This window comes from Oreochromis niloticus, linkage group LG16, assembly GCF_001858045.2.
Source record: "Oreochromis niloticus isolate F11D_XX linkage group LG16, O_niloticus_UMD_NMBU, whole genome shotgun sequence".
Taxonomy (NCBI): domain Eukaryota; kingdom Metazoa; phylum Chordata; class Actinopteri; order Cichliformes; family Cichlidae; genus Oreochromis; species Oreochromis niloticus.
The window spans coordinates 19,617,782-19,631,095 of NC_031987.2; the positions used below are offsets into that span (position 1 = coordinate 19,617,782).

The window sequence follows — 13,314 nt, forward strand, 5'->3', positions numbered from 1 at the left end:
TTAATTTAAATGGCTTGTTTGACCTTTACTAGAAGTGACTCATCTGCCTTTTTTCGCTACCTACCTTTGGGACTCTCAGACACAGTTAAATTCCATGTAATGCTGTTTACGCCACGTCTGTCTGTTATGCTACATGTATAAAGTCCTTCATCTTCAGGCTGAGCACTAAAAATAATTAGCTTTGTAGGAAACTCATGATTTATTTTCAGTCTATGAAATGAGAAATCTGAATAGGTGCGATTCAGCACAATGGAATATTGAAAAACAGATCTGTTGTTGGTCCAGGTGATCAGTGTTGCATTTTTCTCAGATGTGTTGCAAGTCAGCGTCACTGAGTCTCCTGTGGACGCCAACATAGGTCTGTGGTCGTCTTTAAGCAACATGGAAGATTGAAAGAAATAATAAGTATATTTCAGTAGAAAATCTGGATAGTTCTTTGGTCTCCTCCAAAAATGTCTAAAGCTTAACGGAGATATTCATTCAATATAAAATTATATCTGCATTTAATCTAGAAAAAAACCCCAACAAAAAACGTGCTCTTTACCTGCAAAGACATGACACACCACTAACAGCTGAATGAGGAGCAGTGCTGCTTGGTTTAGCTTGAACATCATGATCATCAGACAGTGAGAGAAACAGACCTGAACTTTACTGTCAGCTTTATGTGTATCTGAGGAGGAGCCACAAAAAAGGAAGTGGTTAGTCGCTCTACTGCTGAGCTACAAAACTAATGTATGTAAATGTGTCACCATTTGTTCAAACAATACTTTACATGGATGTAACAAATGCAATGATTCAATATAACTACAAATTGTCTTAATTCAAACACATTTATTCAAGAAACTGAACACAATTATATTGCAAATAATTTCTTCTTGTAATTTAGTCACTCATGTCATAAATATAAGATGCACCAGAATGAAGGAAAAGTTATCAGCTGAAGTAAAACCACATCTGCACGCTTTACCCACCACATTCAGATTGTTAGCTGACACTTTACAGTTGTGCAACATGTTGTATACTCTCATATTGACATTCCCATCTATAAAAAAATTGTGACTGGCAATAATTTTTTTGAGTTGCTCAATTTGTAGCACAACTTTGATTATTGTGCTTCATGTTTATATTGTTTGTTGCTCTATTTCATTATTTACCAAATTGGGGATATGAATTATGGTTGATATGTATGGAAACATATGACATCTTAGTTCTATTCAAGTCTTTCAGGTCCATTATAATATGAGAACTAGTGAATCTTAACAAACTCTAAATATTACCGTGACAACATATGTGGATCTATAGATCCACATACTCTTGTTCTTGGCCTAGTTACGCTACAAAACCAAGAACAAGACTAAATTCACTAAGTAGTACAAAACGTCTTGCTCAGTGAGCAGCTAGCTGTTAAAATAGCAATTTGAATGAAATGTCTTCAAAGTGGACATTGAATTTCACATTCAGTATCATGAACATTTTGGACACAACTTCCAGAATCATGTTTTTCACTTTTATTGTTGGCTAAATTCTCAGCAGCCATATTCAAAACAAAAGTAGTTAAGTTCAAATGAAGGGTGCAAAAAGCATGACACATGTCTGGAGCCTGAAGACACACTGAAGGGGAATTTAGAATTACCAATTAACGTAACGTGACTAACGACATGTCTTTGAATTATGGGAGGAAGTCAGAGTACTCGGAGAGTACATGCAAACTCTACACAGAGAAGTCCCAGCTCGATGGTGGATTCAAACCCAGGACCTTCTTGCTGTGAGACAACAGTGTCAGATAAATAACCAAAAAGTCAAATGTTCAGATATTATTTGCAGATACAGAAAATGAAAGTTGTAGCAGCACAAATGTCAGTCCAGATCTGTTTGAAAATCACCAACAAGTTACCTGGAGATATTTGTACAACAGACATAATCTGAATGAGTTTAGTTTTATGCTGGATGCTTATTATGCTTATTAAAAAATTTACATATATCCAACTTCAGCTTTATGAAAATAATCAGGTGCAAAAGGCCTAACTTAATACATTTATGACGAAAATAATGTAATAATGTAATGTAAATGTAGAAACAGAAGAAACAAGCAAAATATAAAAAACAGTCAAAATTAATATTTTTACACAAAATTGTACACGTACAGATAAAAAAGTAAAGTACGTTTCCAAGAAAACAGAAAACAATGTGATCTTTCACTTGAGCTCTCCTTCCAGTCTGTACCTTGTTTCCTATTCATCTTTTATCTCGACTGTCTTCTTGGCAGCACACTAGAAGCCCCAGATAAAAATGAGTTTCTGAATGTGCTGCCTGGCCTTTATACTGCAAAACTTTGAGGTTGTGGAGGGATCACCTATGGATCGAAAGTGTAAATAAACTTATATTTTACGAGAACAAAGGTTAAATAACAAGCATGAGGGTAGGTAAGAGAAGATATGAGTTGAAACACTTTGTGAAGAATAAAAATCTTTGTGTGGAAAAAAAAATAAAGTTCCTCTAACCTTTCCTCTCAGCTGAACATGATACTGGACAAAACTCAAAGTCCTGATGTCATGCAGGTCCTGGTTCAGGGTCCTGGTCCAGCATCTAATCAAAAAATAACACAGAACTTTATTTTTGTTTCATACTTATATTAGGGCTGTCAGCGTTAACACGCATTAACACCGTCATCACAATTAACGTGATAAAAATTTTTTAATGCAGTCTATGAAATGAGAAATTTGAATAGGTGCGATTCAGCACAATGGAATATTGAAAAACAGATCTGTTGTTGGTCCAGGTGATCAGTGTTGCATTTGTCTTGGATATGTTGCAAGTCAGTGTCACTGAGTCTCCTCTGGACACCAGCACAGCTCTGTGGTCGTCTTTAGCGATCTCTATAGTTTAAAGGAGACAATCATTCAATATAAGATTCTATCTGCACTTCATCTGGAAAAAAAGGAATCTCAAACACAAATGTGCTCTTTACCTGCAAAGACATGCCACACCACTAACAGCTGAACGAAGAGCAGTGCTGCTTGATTTATCGTGAACATCATGATCATCAAAGAGAGAGAGAAACAGACCTGAACTTTACTGTCAGCTTTATGTGTATCTGAGGAGGAGCTGCAAAAAACAAGAGGAAGTGGTTTGTTGCAGTTACACAAACATTTGTGTTGAGTTTATGTGATTCACCTTTTTTGAGAAAATATGTTACATGGGAGTAATTTGTACAATATTTCAGATTCACAACAAACTGTCACAGTTCAAACATAGAAAGTGAAGTGGGAATATAATTATATGACAAATAATTGTCTCCTATATTTTAGTCTCTCGTGTGACTCACTTGTGTAGAGAGGCAACTTTGAACTGCAACACTACATCACCACCTCTGAAAATGACACCTAAATACTGCGGTGTGCTTTTACATTGTAAAGTTGGACTGATTGGTTTAATGAAGTAAAGACTGTATTTGGGAAATGAATTTCAGAAAGTTGAAGATCTCAAATCAAAATGCAAGGACCCAAGATTTCCCAAAGTTAGATATCATATCAGTCACCTCTACCTTACTACAGACATTTATTCTTTTCAGTGTCTTCCTTGGCTCATTCATTCTTTTAAAAATACAAATAGTTTGGGGTGCTCACTAAATTAATACATTTTATTTTCTAATTGAAAAATTACTCAAGTTTGAATCTTTTATCAATAAAATGAAAGTTCAGTTTACCCATTTTGTCTGCACTTAATCATACATTTTATTTATTAGAATTTTTATTTCATTGTACAGTTGGAGGTGCTCAAGAGTTTATTTCTTTTAAATGTTTCACAAAATATTAACTCAATATATTTCACATAAAATGCTTCTAAGATTATTTAAACTCAGTCATCAGATTTTTGTGATGTTAAAAACCACTAATAATAAACATCTTGTTCTGTAAATCCCAGGTATTCATCTTAGACACACAAAGGTTAAAGGCCACCTTTTAAATCACATTTATCCAGTTAGCGCTAACCAGCTTGTCAATTTAAATATATATTGTGTCATAACAAATAACCTACTGTCACCATCTGCTGGCTATTGAAAAACATTACATGTTACACTGGTTCCACTATATGTTCAGTATTTATGCATTCAAACTTCGTTCACAAGAAATAATCTTACAGATCAAGTTTCAAAATATGCCAGTATGTATGTTAATATGCTAATGTATATGTTGGTCAAACTTATTTTAAACTATGGATCGATTTTCTTAAAAACCACAACTCACCTGTAGCACTTCAGCATACATTTTATTTCATTATACTTGTATTTTTTCACACTGTATCTCAAACTTTTGTTAGCGTCCTTTTTTTACAGTACAGCTCACAGAGAAATAAAACTAGAATGTAAGTAAACATCTAGGTCTGTAAATCCCAGGTATTCATCTTAGACAAACAAAGGTTAAAGGCCACCTTTCAAATCACATTTATCCAGTTAGCGCTAACCCGCTTCTCAACTTAATAATATAAATATAATCAACTGTCACCATCTGCTGGCCATTTAAAAACATTACATGTTCCACTGGTTCCACTATATGTTCTGCATTTATGAATTCAAACTTCACTGATTAGAATAAATCTTACAGATCAAGCTTCAAAATAAGCCAGTATGTATGTTAATATGCTAATGTGTAATGTGTGCAAATTTGAGGGTTCATGAAGTTTAAGCACATGATATTTCAAAATAATATAATATGTCAGTCTTAAACAGTCACTTTGAAATTGGGAGGTTGATTTAAGGTACAGTGTGTAGCTGTAATCTCACCACTAGATGTCAGTAGATAGCAGATTGCAGTCAAATTAATTCTGTGTTCTTACTCCTCTCATTTCAAGTGCATTTAGAGGGGTAGTGTTAATGCTGTAGGACAAATAACTCTGACTGCTGTTCATCTTTAGGGATTCTAGCAGAAGGAAATATTGAAAATCCAAGAGATTATTGTTTTATTTTTTCACGTTCAACCATTCACGTTCACGCTGATGGGCAATTTAGAATCACCAGTTAACCTAACATCACTAACTGGATGTCTTTGAACTGTGGGAGGAACTCAAAGTACTCTGAGAGAACATGCAAACGCCACAAAGAAAAGCCGGGGCCAGTTGGTGGATTCAAACTACAAACTTGGATACAAACTTCTTGCTGTGAGGCAACAGTACTGTGAGGAGATATTTTCACAACAGACATAATCTGAATGAGTTTAGTTTTACGCTCAAATAAAAAAAAAAATCAAACGTTTTGTCACGGTTTGCGTGGCAAGCCGTGTGGTGTTTGTGGATAAAGGACCCAAGATGCACACACTGGCTGTGATGCGAGTGAGCTTTATTGCAGGGGGTAAAATTAACAAAAGCGAGGAGAGAAGTAAAACCTAACCTAAACTGGGAAAATCTAATGAACAAACCTGAAACCATACAAACAAGGGATGAAGAGCAGAAACGGCACAAAGAATGTTGGGCAGAGATTACACCAAGAAACACAGACAGAGCGATGACGAGCAAAGGAACATGAGGGAAGGAGGAACAGGTGGCAACACAGCTGGAACTAATTGGGCAAGACAAGACTAGGATGTAAAACAGAATACACTAACATGAGACAAGACCTTCAAAGTAAAACAGGAAATCCACAGACTAAACTTACCAACACAAACTCAGGGACACGAAACAGAGCACAGAGAGAGCTCACAGACAGGGATAACTAGGCATTAAACAAAGGAGGCATAGAAGAAAACCTAAGAACTGGAAACACCGAGAACGAAACCTACACACTAATAAAGATAACCATGAAGAAATCAAACATCAAACCAGAACAAGTTTTTACACAAAATTTTACACGTACAGATAAAAAATTGAAGTAAGTCTACATGAGGTTTCCAAGAAATGTGTAACATTCTCTTTTCCAGCTAAAGAGTTAAACAGAAAACAATGTGACCTTTCACTTGAACGCTCCCTCCAGTCTGTACCTTGTTTCCTATTCATCTTTTATCTGGATTGTCTTCTTGTCAGCACACTAGAAGGTAAAAGGGGAAAAAGGTAAATTTCAAGCAATATGGAGTAGATAGGAGTTTACACACTTTGTGAGAAATTAAAATCTGAGCAATAATAAAGTTCCTCTAACCTTTCCTCCCAGCTGAACATGATACTGGACAAAACTCAAAGTCCTGATATCATGCAGGTGCTGGTTTGGGGTCTTGGTCCAGCATCTAATTAAAAACAATAACACAGAACTTTATTTTTGCTATATATGAATATATGTTACTGAATGACATAATAGTAAAATAGTTTTTTCTCTGCAATATTAAATTAGTAAATTTTGATTAGTGATTAGTGATGACACACTGGATTTACGGAGTATATTTCTGCTGGGGTTTTTTTTTTTTTATTATGTGTTTTATGTTTTTTAAATGTGGCCACCGGCGGACATCTGTAGCCAATCACATGATATGGTGCTACTATAAATAGTAGCCTTCATCTGAGCATCCCTCACTCACCTGTTGCCGTATGTTCAGTCAAGTGACTTCTCAGTCTGAATTGATCACATTTTTGTTGATTGGTACTACTCATGTTTTTGTAGAGATCACCTGTGAATTATTAACCCCAAAAACTATCCATTTATTGCTGATAAGTTTTTATTTGTGCCATAGGTTCAATGATTTTACTTGTTAGTAAACAGGTGTGTTTATAGGTTGTAGCAGCAGAAGCCTCCTATTGGCCTCTTTGTTTAGGTAACACCATTTGATCAGTAGGTCACTGATTTGTTGCGATCTTAGCATTACTTCTGTCATAATTTTGTTTTTACTGTAAATGCTAATTTTATAATCCATTACAGGAAGCATAGGCCTGATTGGACGGCTGACAGCTTTCTAGCAGGCCTGCTACTGCTTCTCCAGGCAATGTTTTCTGAAGTGCTGCTGCTTTATATTTAGCAACCTTTTGGTTTGTCTTTTTGGTTTGCCTACTGTCTTTTGTTCGGATTTTCCTTCTGCACAATTCAGTAACCACCTGGATAATCAGCTTAAGAGTCAGCTTTTTGTGTCATGCACAACCAACTTGGATTTCTGCTGTGACCCACAACGTATGATTTTTGCGCATTGATCTGGCTTTTGAAGTTTTAGAATAGTATTGGAGCCTTATATGGAAGCCTGTTAATGTGCATATGTCACACAGTGGAAATTTGTTTGTTTTATAGTCAAATTAGACAAATTGGTTAAAAGCTGCCACCTGTGGTGCCTGTGTGCCCTGAGGTGGCCTATCATCTGTAGCCTCCCATCTTGTTAAAGGACCTGTTTAAAACAAAACAAAAAAGCACCGAAAAGGGAGAGAGGGCCAGACTGTAGGAGGAAGGAGCGCGTAGAAGCCAGGTGAGTGTCAAGATGTTTGGGACGGACTCACGCGCGGACCAGGTATCCTTGGCAAAGAGAAAGTGCGTTTATTTACAGTGAGACATCAGGTGAAGATATATATACAGTGCGGCAGGGGAAAGGGTCCGGGGCTCCAGGGTCCAGGGGGAAGCAGGGATTAATCCAATAAACGCTCTCAGTGGGTTCCAAACACACACACACACACTCGCTCGGGTCCAGGGCAGATCTATATACACACAGAGAAAGAAGTCCAGGTTAGGGATACTCTCAGACTCACAGATACAGATTTAGGTTCAGGATTAGAGGGACTGACGCTGATGGCTCAACGATCCAGCGAAGGATGACACAGGTCCGCCGTTGTAAATAGTGCTCCAAATCAGCTGGGATCAGTTGCAGGTGTGACGGTGAGCACAGGTGCGTGGGCCAGGGGCGGGAGCCCGTAATGAGCACCACCCCGGCGGAGGAGAGAGCGCAAAGGAAAACACAAACAAAACATGTTGCCAAACAGAGTCAGCCAGCGAGGCACGGGGACCATGACAGTGAGAGAGAAGGACATGCTGTCTGGCAAAGAAACGGCGGCCAGTGCGAAACTGATTGCCGCAAGTTTTCCACTTTAAGGAAAACTTGTGGACTTGTTCTCATTTGGCATCCCATTCACCCACTGGTGGCGTTGTTGGATTTTCCTCACACTTGTAAAAGCTTTTGAGCAATTGCATTCTAGTCTGTGCATGTGACATTATTGATTCCTTGCTCTTTTCCTCATAATTCCCACCACCTCATGCTGCTACATTTCTTTAACAAAAGTAAATGCAAGTTACACTTCAGGTCTTGTTTCTATGTGTGTGGTTTTGTAGCAGCGAATGTCTTAGACATAAAGCAGCAAATTCATTTCAAGTGCTTGTTTTGTATTAATAGAGCTTGGTCCTGCTTTTTATTCTACCCGTCTTTGAGATTCTTATACACAGTTCAATTCCACATAATGCTGTATGTTACAATTCTGTTAGTTTTGCTACATGTATAAAGTCAGTCACATGCAGGCTGAGCACTAAAAACTGTTCTCTTGAGATTATTTCTTGATCTATTTTTAATCTGTAAAGTGAAAAACTGTAATAATAAGGTATAATAATTTTTGAATACTGAAAATCAGATCTCTATCAGTAATCTCACCATTAAAACTTCCAGCCAAATAGTCTTTAGCTCCTCCTCTTGTAATAAATAATAATAATAATAATAAATTTTATTTATGAGCGCCTTTCAAGTCACCCAAGGACACTTTACAATAGGATAAAACACTCAGTAAAACAATGGCAGAATAAGAACAATAAAACAAAAGCACAAGCTAAAATTAACAAACAGTGGATTCACAGTGAATATGCAGATTTGAAGAGAAGAGTTTTGAGTTGGGATTTAAACTGGGGGAGAGAACCAATGTTTCTTATTTCTGGGGGTAGAGAGTTCCACAGCCTGGGAGCAGAGCAGCTGAAAGCTCTGCTTCCCATGGTGGTGAGGCGGAAGGAAGGTACAGCAAGCTGGATAGAAGAGGAAGATCGAAGTGAACGGGCAGAACAGGCAGTGGTTAATAGGTCAGAAAGGTAAGGAGGAGCGAGCTTATGAATGGCCTTGAAGGTGAGCAGAAGAAGTTTGAATATTATCCGGAATTTCACAGGGAGCCAGTGAAGTTCCTGAAGAACAGGGGTGATGTGCTGGTAGGAGGGGGTTCTGGTGATAACGTGAGCAGCAGAGTTCTGAACCAGTTGAAGCTTATGGAGGGATTTTTGGGGGAGACCATGCAGAAGAGAATTGCAGTAGTCAATACGGGAGGTAACAAGACTGTGGACAAGAAAGAGAAGGACGCAATCTGTTAATGTTACGTAGATGGAAGTAGGCAGAACGGGTGAGATTATTGATGTGAGATTTATAGGAAAGTGAACTGTCTAGGATGACACCAAGGCTCTTAACCTGAGGAGAAGGGAAAACTGTGGAGTTATCGATGGCAAGTGAGAAATGGTTCGCCTTCAAAAGGTTGGATTTGGTGCCAATAAGGAGGATCTCAGTTTTATCCTCACTGAGCTTTAGAAAATTAGAGGTAAATCAGGATTTTAACTCGGATAGACATTCGGAAAGGGAGGAAGGTGGGAGGGAGGAATCAGGTCTGCAAGAGAGATATAACTGGGTGTCATCAGCAAAACAGTGAAACTGGAGATCAAATTTGCGGAAAATGGTACCTAGAGGGAGGATGTATATTATGAAGAGAAGAGGGCCTAAAACTGAGCCTTGAGGTACACCAGAGGTGACGGAGAATAGACGAGAGCGGAATGATCTTAGCTGAATAAACTGGGAACGGTCGAGGAGATATGATTGAAACCAGGCGAGGGGTGTGTCAGAGATACCGAGAGAGGAAAGTCTGCTTAGAAGTACAGAGTGAGAAATGGTGTCGAAGGCTGAGCTCAGATCTAAAAGGACGAGAATGGTGAGAAGACCAGAGTCAGCTCCAATTAGAAGATAGTTAGTGACTTTAAGTAAAGCAGTTTCTGTACTGTGACATGAGCGAAAACCAGATTGAAATCTCTCGTAGATATTATTATTAACAGCTGTAAATGAAGTTGAGCTGCAACCACTTTTTCGAGTATCTTAGAAATGAAGGGTAAATTGGAAATCGGACGGAGGTTGTTAAAGTTGTTAGGATCTAAAGAAGGTTTTTTCAGTATAGGAGTGACTAGAGCAGTCTTGAATAAGGAGGGAACGATACCAGTGGTGAGAGAAGAGTGAATGATAGCAGAGATGAGTGGGAGTAAAGAAGAGAGGCAGGATTTCACAAGCCCCGTGGGCATGGGGTCAAGATGACATGTGGCAGGCTTTGATTTACATATGAACTCGGAAATATCAGATAAATCAGGAAGATGAAAAGTGGAAAACGGCTCAAAAAGGAGAAAAGGTTCTGGAGAGGGCGTAGACACAACATTTGATCTGAGTTGCTGGTGGATGTTACTGATTTTCGTAGTCCAGAACAGCATCAAGGAGTTGCAGGTTTCAGAGGAATAGAAGTGTGGTGGTAAAGCGTTGGGGGGGTGAATTAGTTTGTTGAGAACTGAAAACAGAGTCCTTGCATTACCCTCATAAGAACTGATAATACCAGAGTAGAAGCTTTGTTTGGCCTTGCTGATGGAGTCTTTATACTGAAGTACGTGGTATTTATAGATTTCTGAATCAACAGTTAAACCAGATTTCTTATATTTATGCTCTAGCTGCCGAGCTTTGGCCTTCAGAGCTCGGAGGTCAGAGGTCAGAGGTAAAGGGAGCAGAGCGAGCGAAGGAAACAGAGTGGGTTTTTACAGGAGCCAGAGAATCAAGGACAGTGCGTAGACAATTATTATAATATAACAACAAATCATCAGGAGTAGAATAGAAGTCCGGAATCTGAACATTGTCCAAGCTGGTAGTGAGAATGTCCATATCAATGTTCTTGATGTTGCGGAACGAGATGAGACGGGTTGGCTTGGTAGAAGAGCAGCAGAGAGTGAGATTAAATGAAAGGAGGAAGTGGTCAGTTATGGGGATTTCAGTAGCAGAAAGATTCGAGGGAGTAAGACCAGAACAGCAGACCAAGTCCAGGGTGTGTCCTTTAGAGTGAGTGGGAAAGTCGATAAATCGTTTAAATTCAGAGCCTTCGAGACAGGAGGAAAAGTCTCTGGTGAGCAGAAGGTCATTATTGTCCATGTGAATGTTGAAATCTCCCACCAAGATCACATTTGGGGAGAGAGATGAAAGATGGGTTAGTAGATTAGCAAAGTCACTGAGGAAGACAGGGTTAGGTTTGGGGGGGCGGTATACAGTAGCTATGATGGTGGGAATGGGTCCAGTCAGCTCACATGCAAGGACCTCTAGAGAACTAAAGGTATCAACATTAACTGGCAGGACTTTCAAGTGCTGGCGAAAGAAGATCGCGAGACCACCCCCACGACCTGAGCAGCGAGGTTTAGAAAGGTAAACAAACCCCAGAGGAGTAGATTCATTTAGCTGAGAAAAGTCATCAGGTTGTTGCCAGGTTTCAGTTAAGCACTAAAACATCCATGACTGGAACAACTCAGACCTCAGTGTGATGGCGATCTGGAGGATATTGTGAGGTTTGCTGCTACATTAATATCTTAGGTTCTTTCTTGTCATCTTAATATTTTCTTCATAAGTAATAATGGATTGGATTTATATAGCGCTTTTCAAGGCACCCAAAGCGCTTTACAATGCCACTATTCATTCACTCTCACATTCACACACAGGTGGAGGCAAGCTACAATTGTAGCCACAGCTGCCCTGGGGCAGACTGACAGAGGCGAGGCTGCCATATCGCGCCATCGGCCCCTCTGGCCAACACCAGTAGGCGGTAGGGTAAATTGTCTTGCCCAAGACACAAGGACCAAGGACACAACGACCAGGACAGAAAGGCCAGGACTCGAACCGGCGACCTTCCGGTTACAGGTGCGCTTCCCAACCCCCTGAGCTACGGTCACCCCTGGTAGCTGTGACACAAAGTACAGTTGGTGCTCTTTTATTTACAGGGTTGATTATCTGAACCTCAGCTCACCCGGTCCACGTGTCAAATCATCTTTGAGTAAAATGCTGATCCCCAAATGCTCTGGATGCATCAGTTGGCAGTGAGTGTGTGGTTTATTTTTTTAATTTTATTTTTTTTTAGTATATAATGTCCACGGGAGACCCTACCAGGGCTGGACTTCTCTGCGTAGCCTGCTTCCCCTGCAAACCCAGATAAGCGGAAGAGGATGGATGGATGGTATATAATGTTTGAATGCAATTTTATGTGTAAGAACACATTTCTGATTGTGAGTTGTGCACTCACAAGCACAATGTGCTTGTGAAAACTCTCCAGAAACCATAAGTTATGTTTATGGTTTTATATTTTGTCTTGCATTATATCTGTTCTTCCTTTATTTTGGACTCATCATGATCATCTTTCATTTCTGATTTTAACTTTCTATATTCCTTTATGTCCACACTGTACCAACCCTTATTATTGTGATATAGCACCGCTAGAGGGTGTTGTCCTACTATTGTAGCAGTTGGAGAGACTCCTTGGGTGTGTGTGAGTGCAGCGGCAGCCATTACATGCTGCTCGTGTATCTGTTCCAAGAGACCTTACCAGTAACGGGCTGGCACCGGTGACTACCTAACCCTGCACATGTATATACGGACAGAGTAGAGCCGTGGAGACCTGGCTTATATGGTCTGCTAATGACAAATAAAGGTCTCTTGTTCTATTTAACTGACTGGCCTGAGTAGTGTGACTAACCTCCAACCTTTCTCATGTATTCAGCATTCCAGCTTTGTTATCCTTCCTCTCGCCTCACCCTGTTTTGTCTCCAGGTGTCTTGTTGAACTCACCAAACTGTCATGGTTTGAAAGTCTCAGCCGGTCGTCCTGCCTGTGTGCATGTTTTTCTTTGTGTTCTGTTTTGGGCTCCCCTCCTGGTCCCCTGCCTCCTCCTCTGTGTTTGTGTGTGCGTGTTTCGGTGTGCCAGTTTTGGGGCATCATTAGGCCGGATGAGTTTCCTGCACTGTAGTCAGCCGCACCTGTCTCCCATTTAGTCTCACCAGCTGCCACTAATTACCTTTGTCAGTGGACACCACTTAACTGGGTGGGTGGGCTTTAGTCGACTCCGGATCGCTGAGTTATCGAGTTAGTGAAGCCCAGGCTGTGAGCGGAAATATTGTGGTCATGCTTTTCGTGAGTTTGCCACTGATCTTCCCATTTTGTCTTACCAGGTCACGGGAGTGGAGCGATTGGTAAATCAAGTGTTGGGGAAGTTTGTCTGTCACAGACCACGAGCATGGAGCGAAAGTCGGGAGCACGTTCACGGAAACCATGTCATTGAAACTGTTGCACATTGTTCACTAATTCTCACTGTAAATAAACACACTGACACAAACCTTGA

At 39.7% G+C, this 13,314-nt stretch overlaps 1 long non-coding RNA gene across 1 annotated transcript; it reads right to left on the minus strand.

Annotated features, from left to right (window-relative positions):
- Positions 1–865: 865 nt before the first annotated feature.
- On the minus strand, positions 866–5,196 carry LOC102077437 (uncharacterized). The gene is made up of 4 exons (XR_266883.4): positions 4,784–5,196; positions 2,969–3,105; positions 2,502–2,876; positions 866–2,353 (listed from the first exon to the last, which is right to left on the minus strand). It is a non-coding gene; the product is annotated as an uncharacterized LOC102077437 (long non-coding RNA).
- Positions 5,197–13,314: the final 8,118 nt, after the last annotated feature.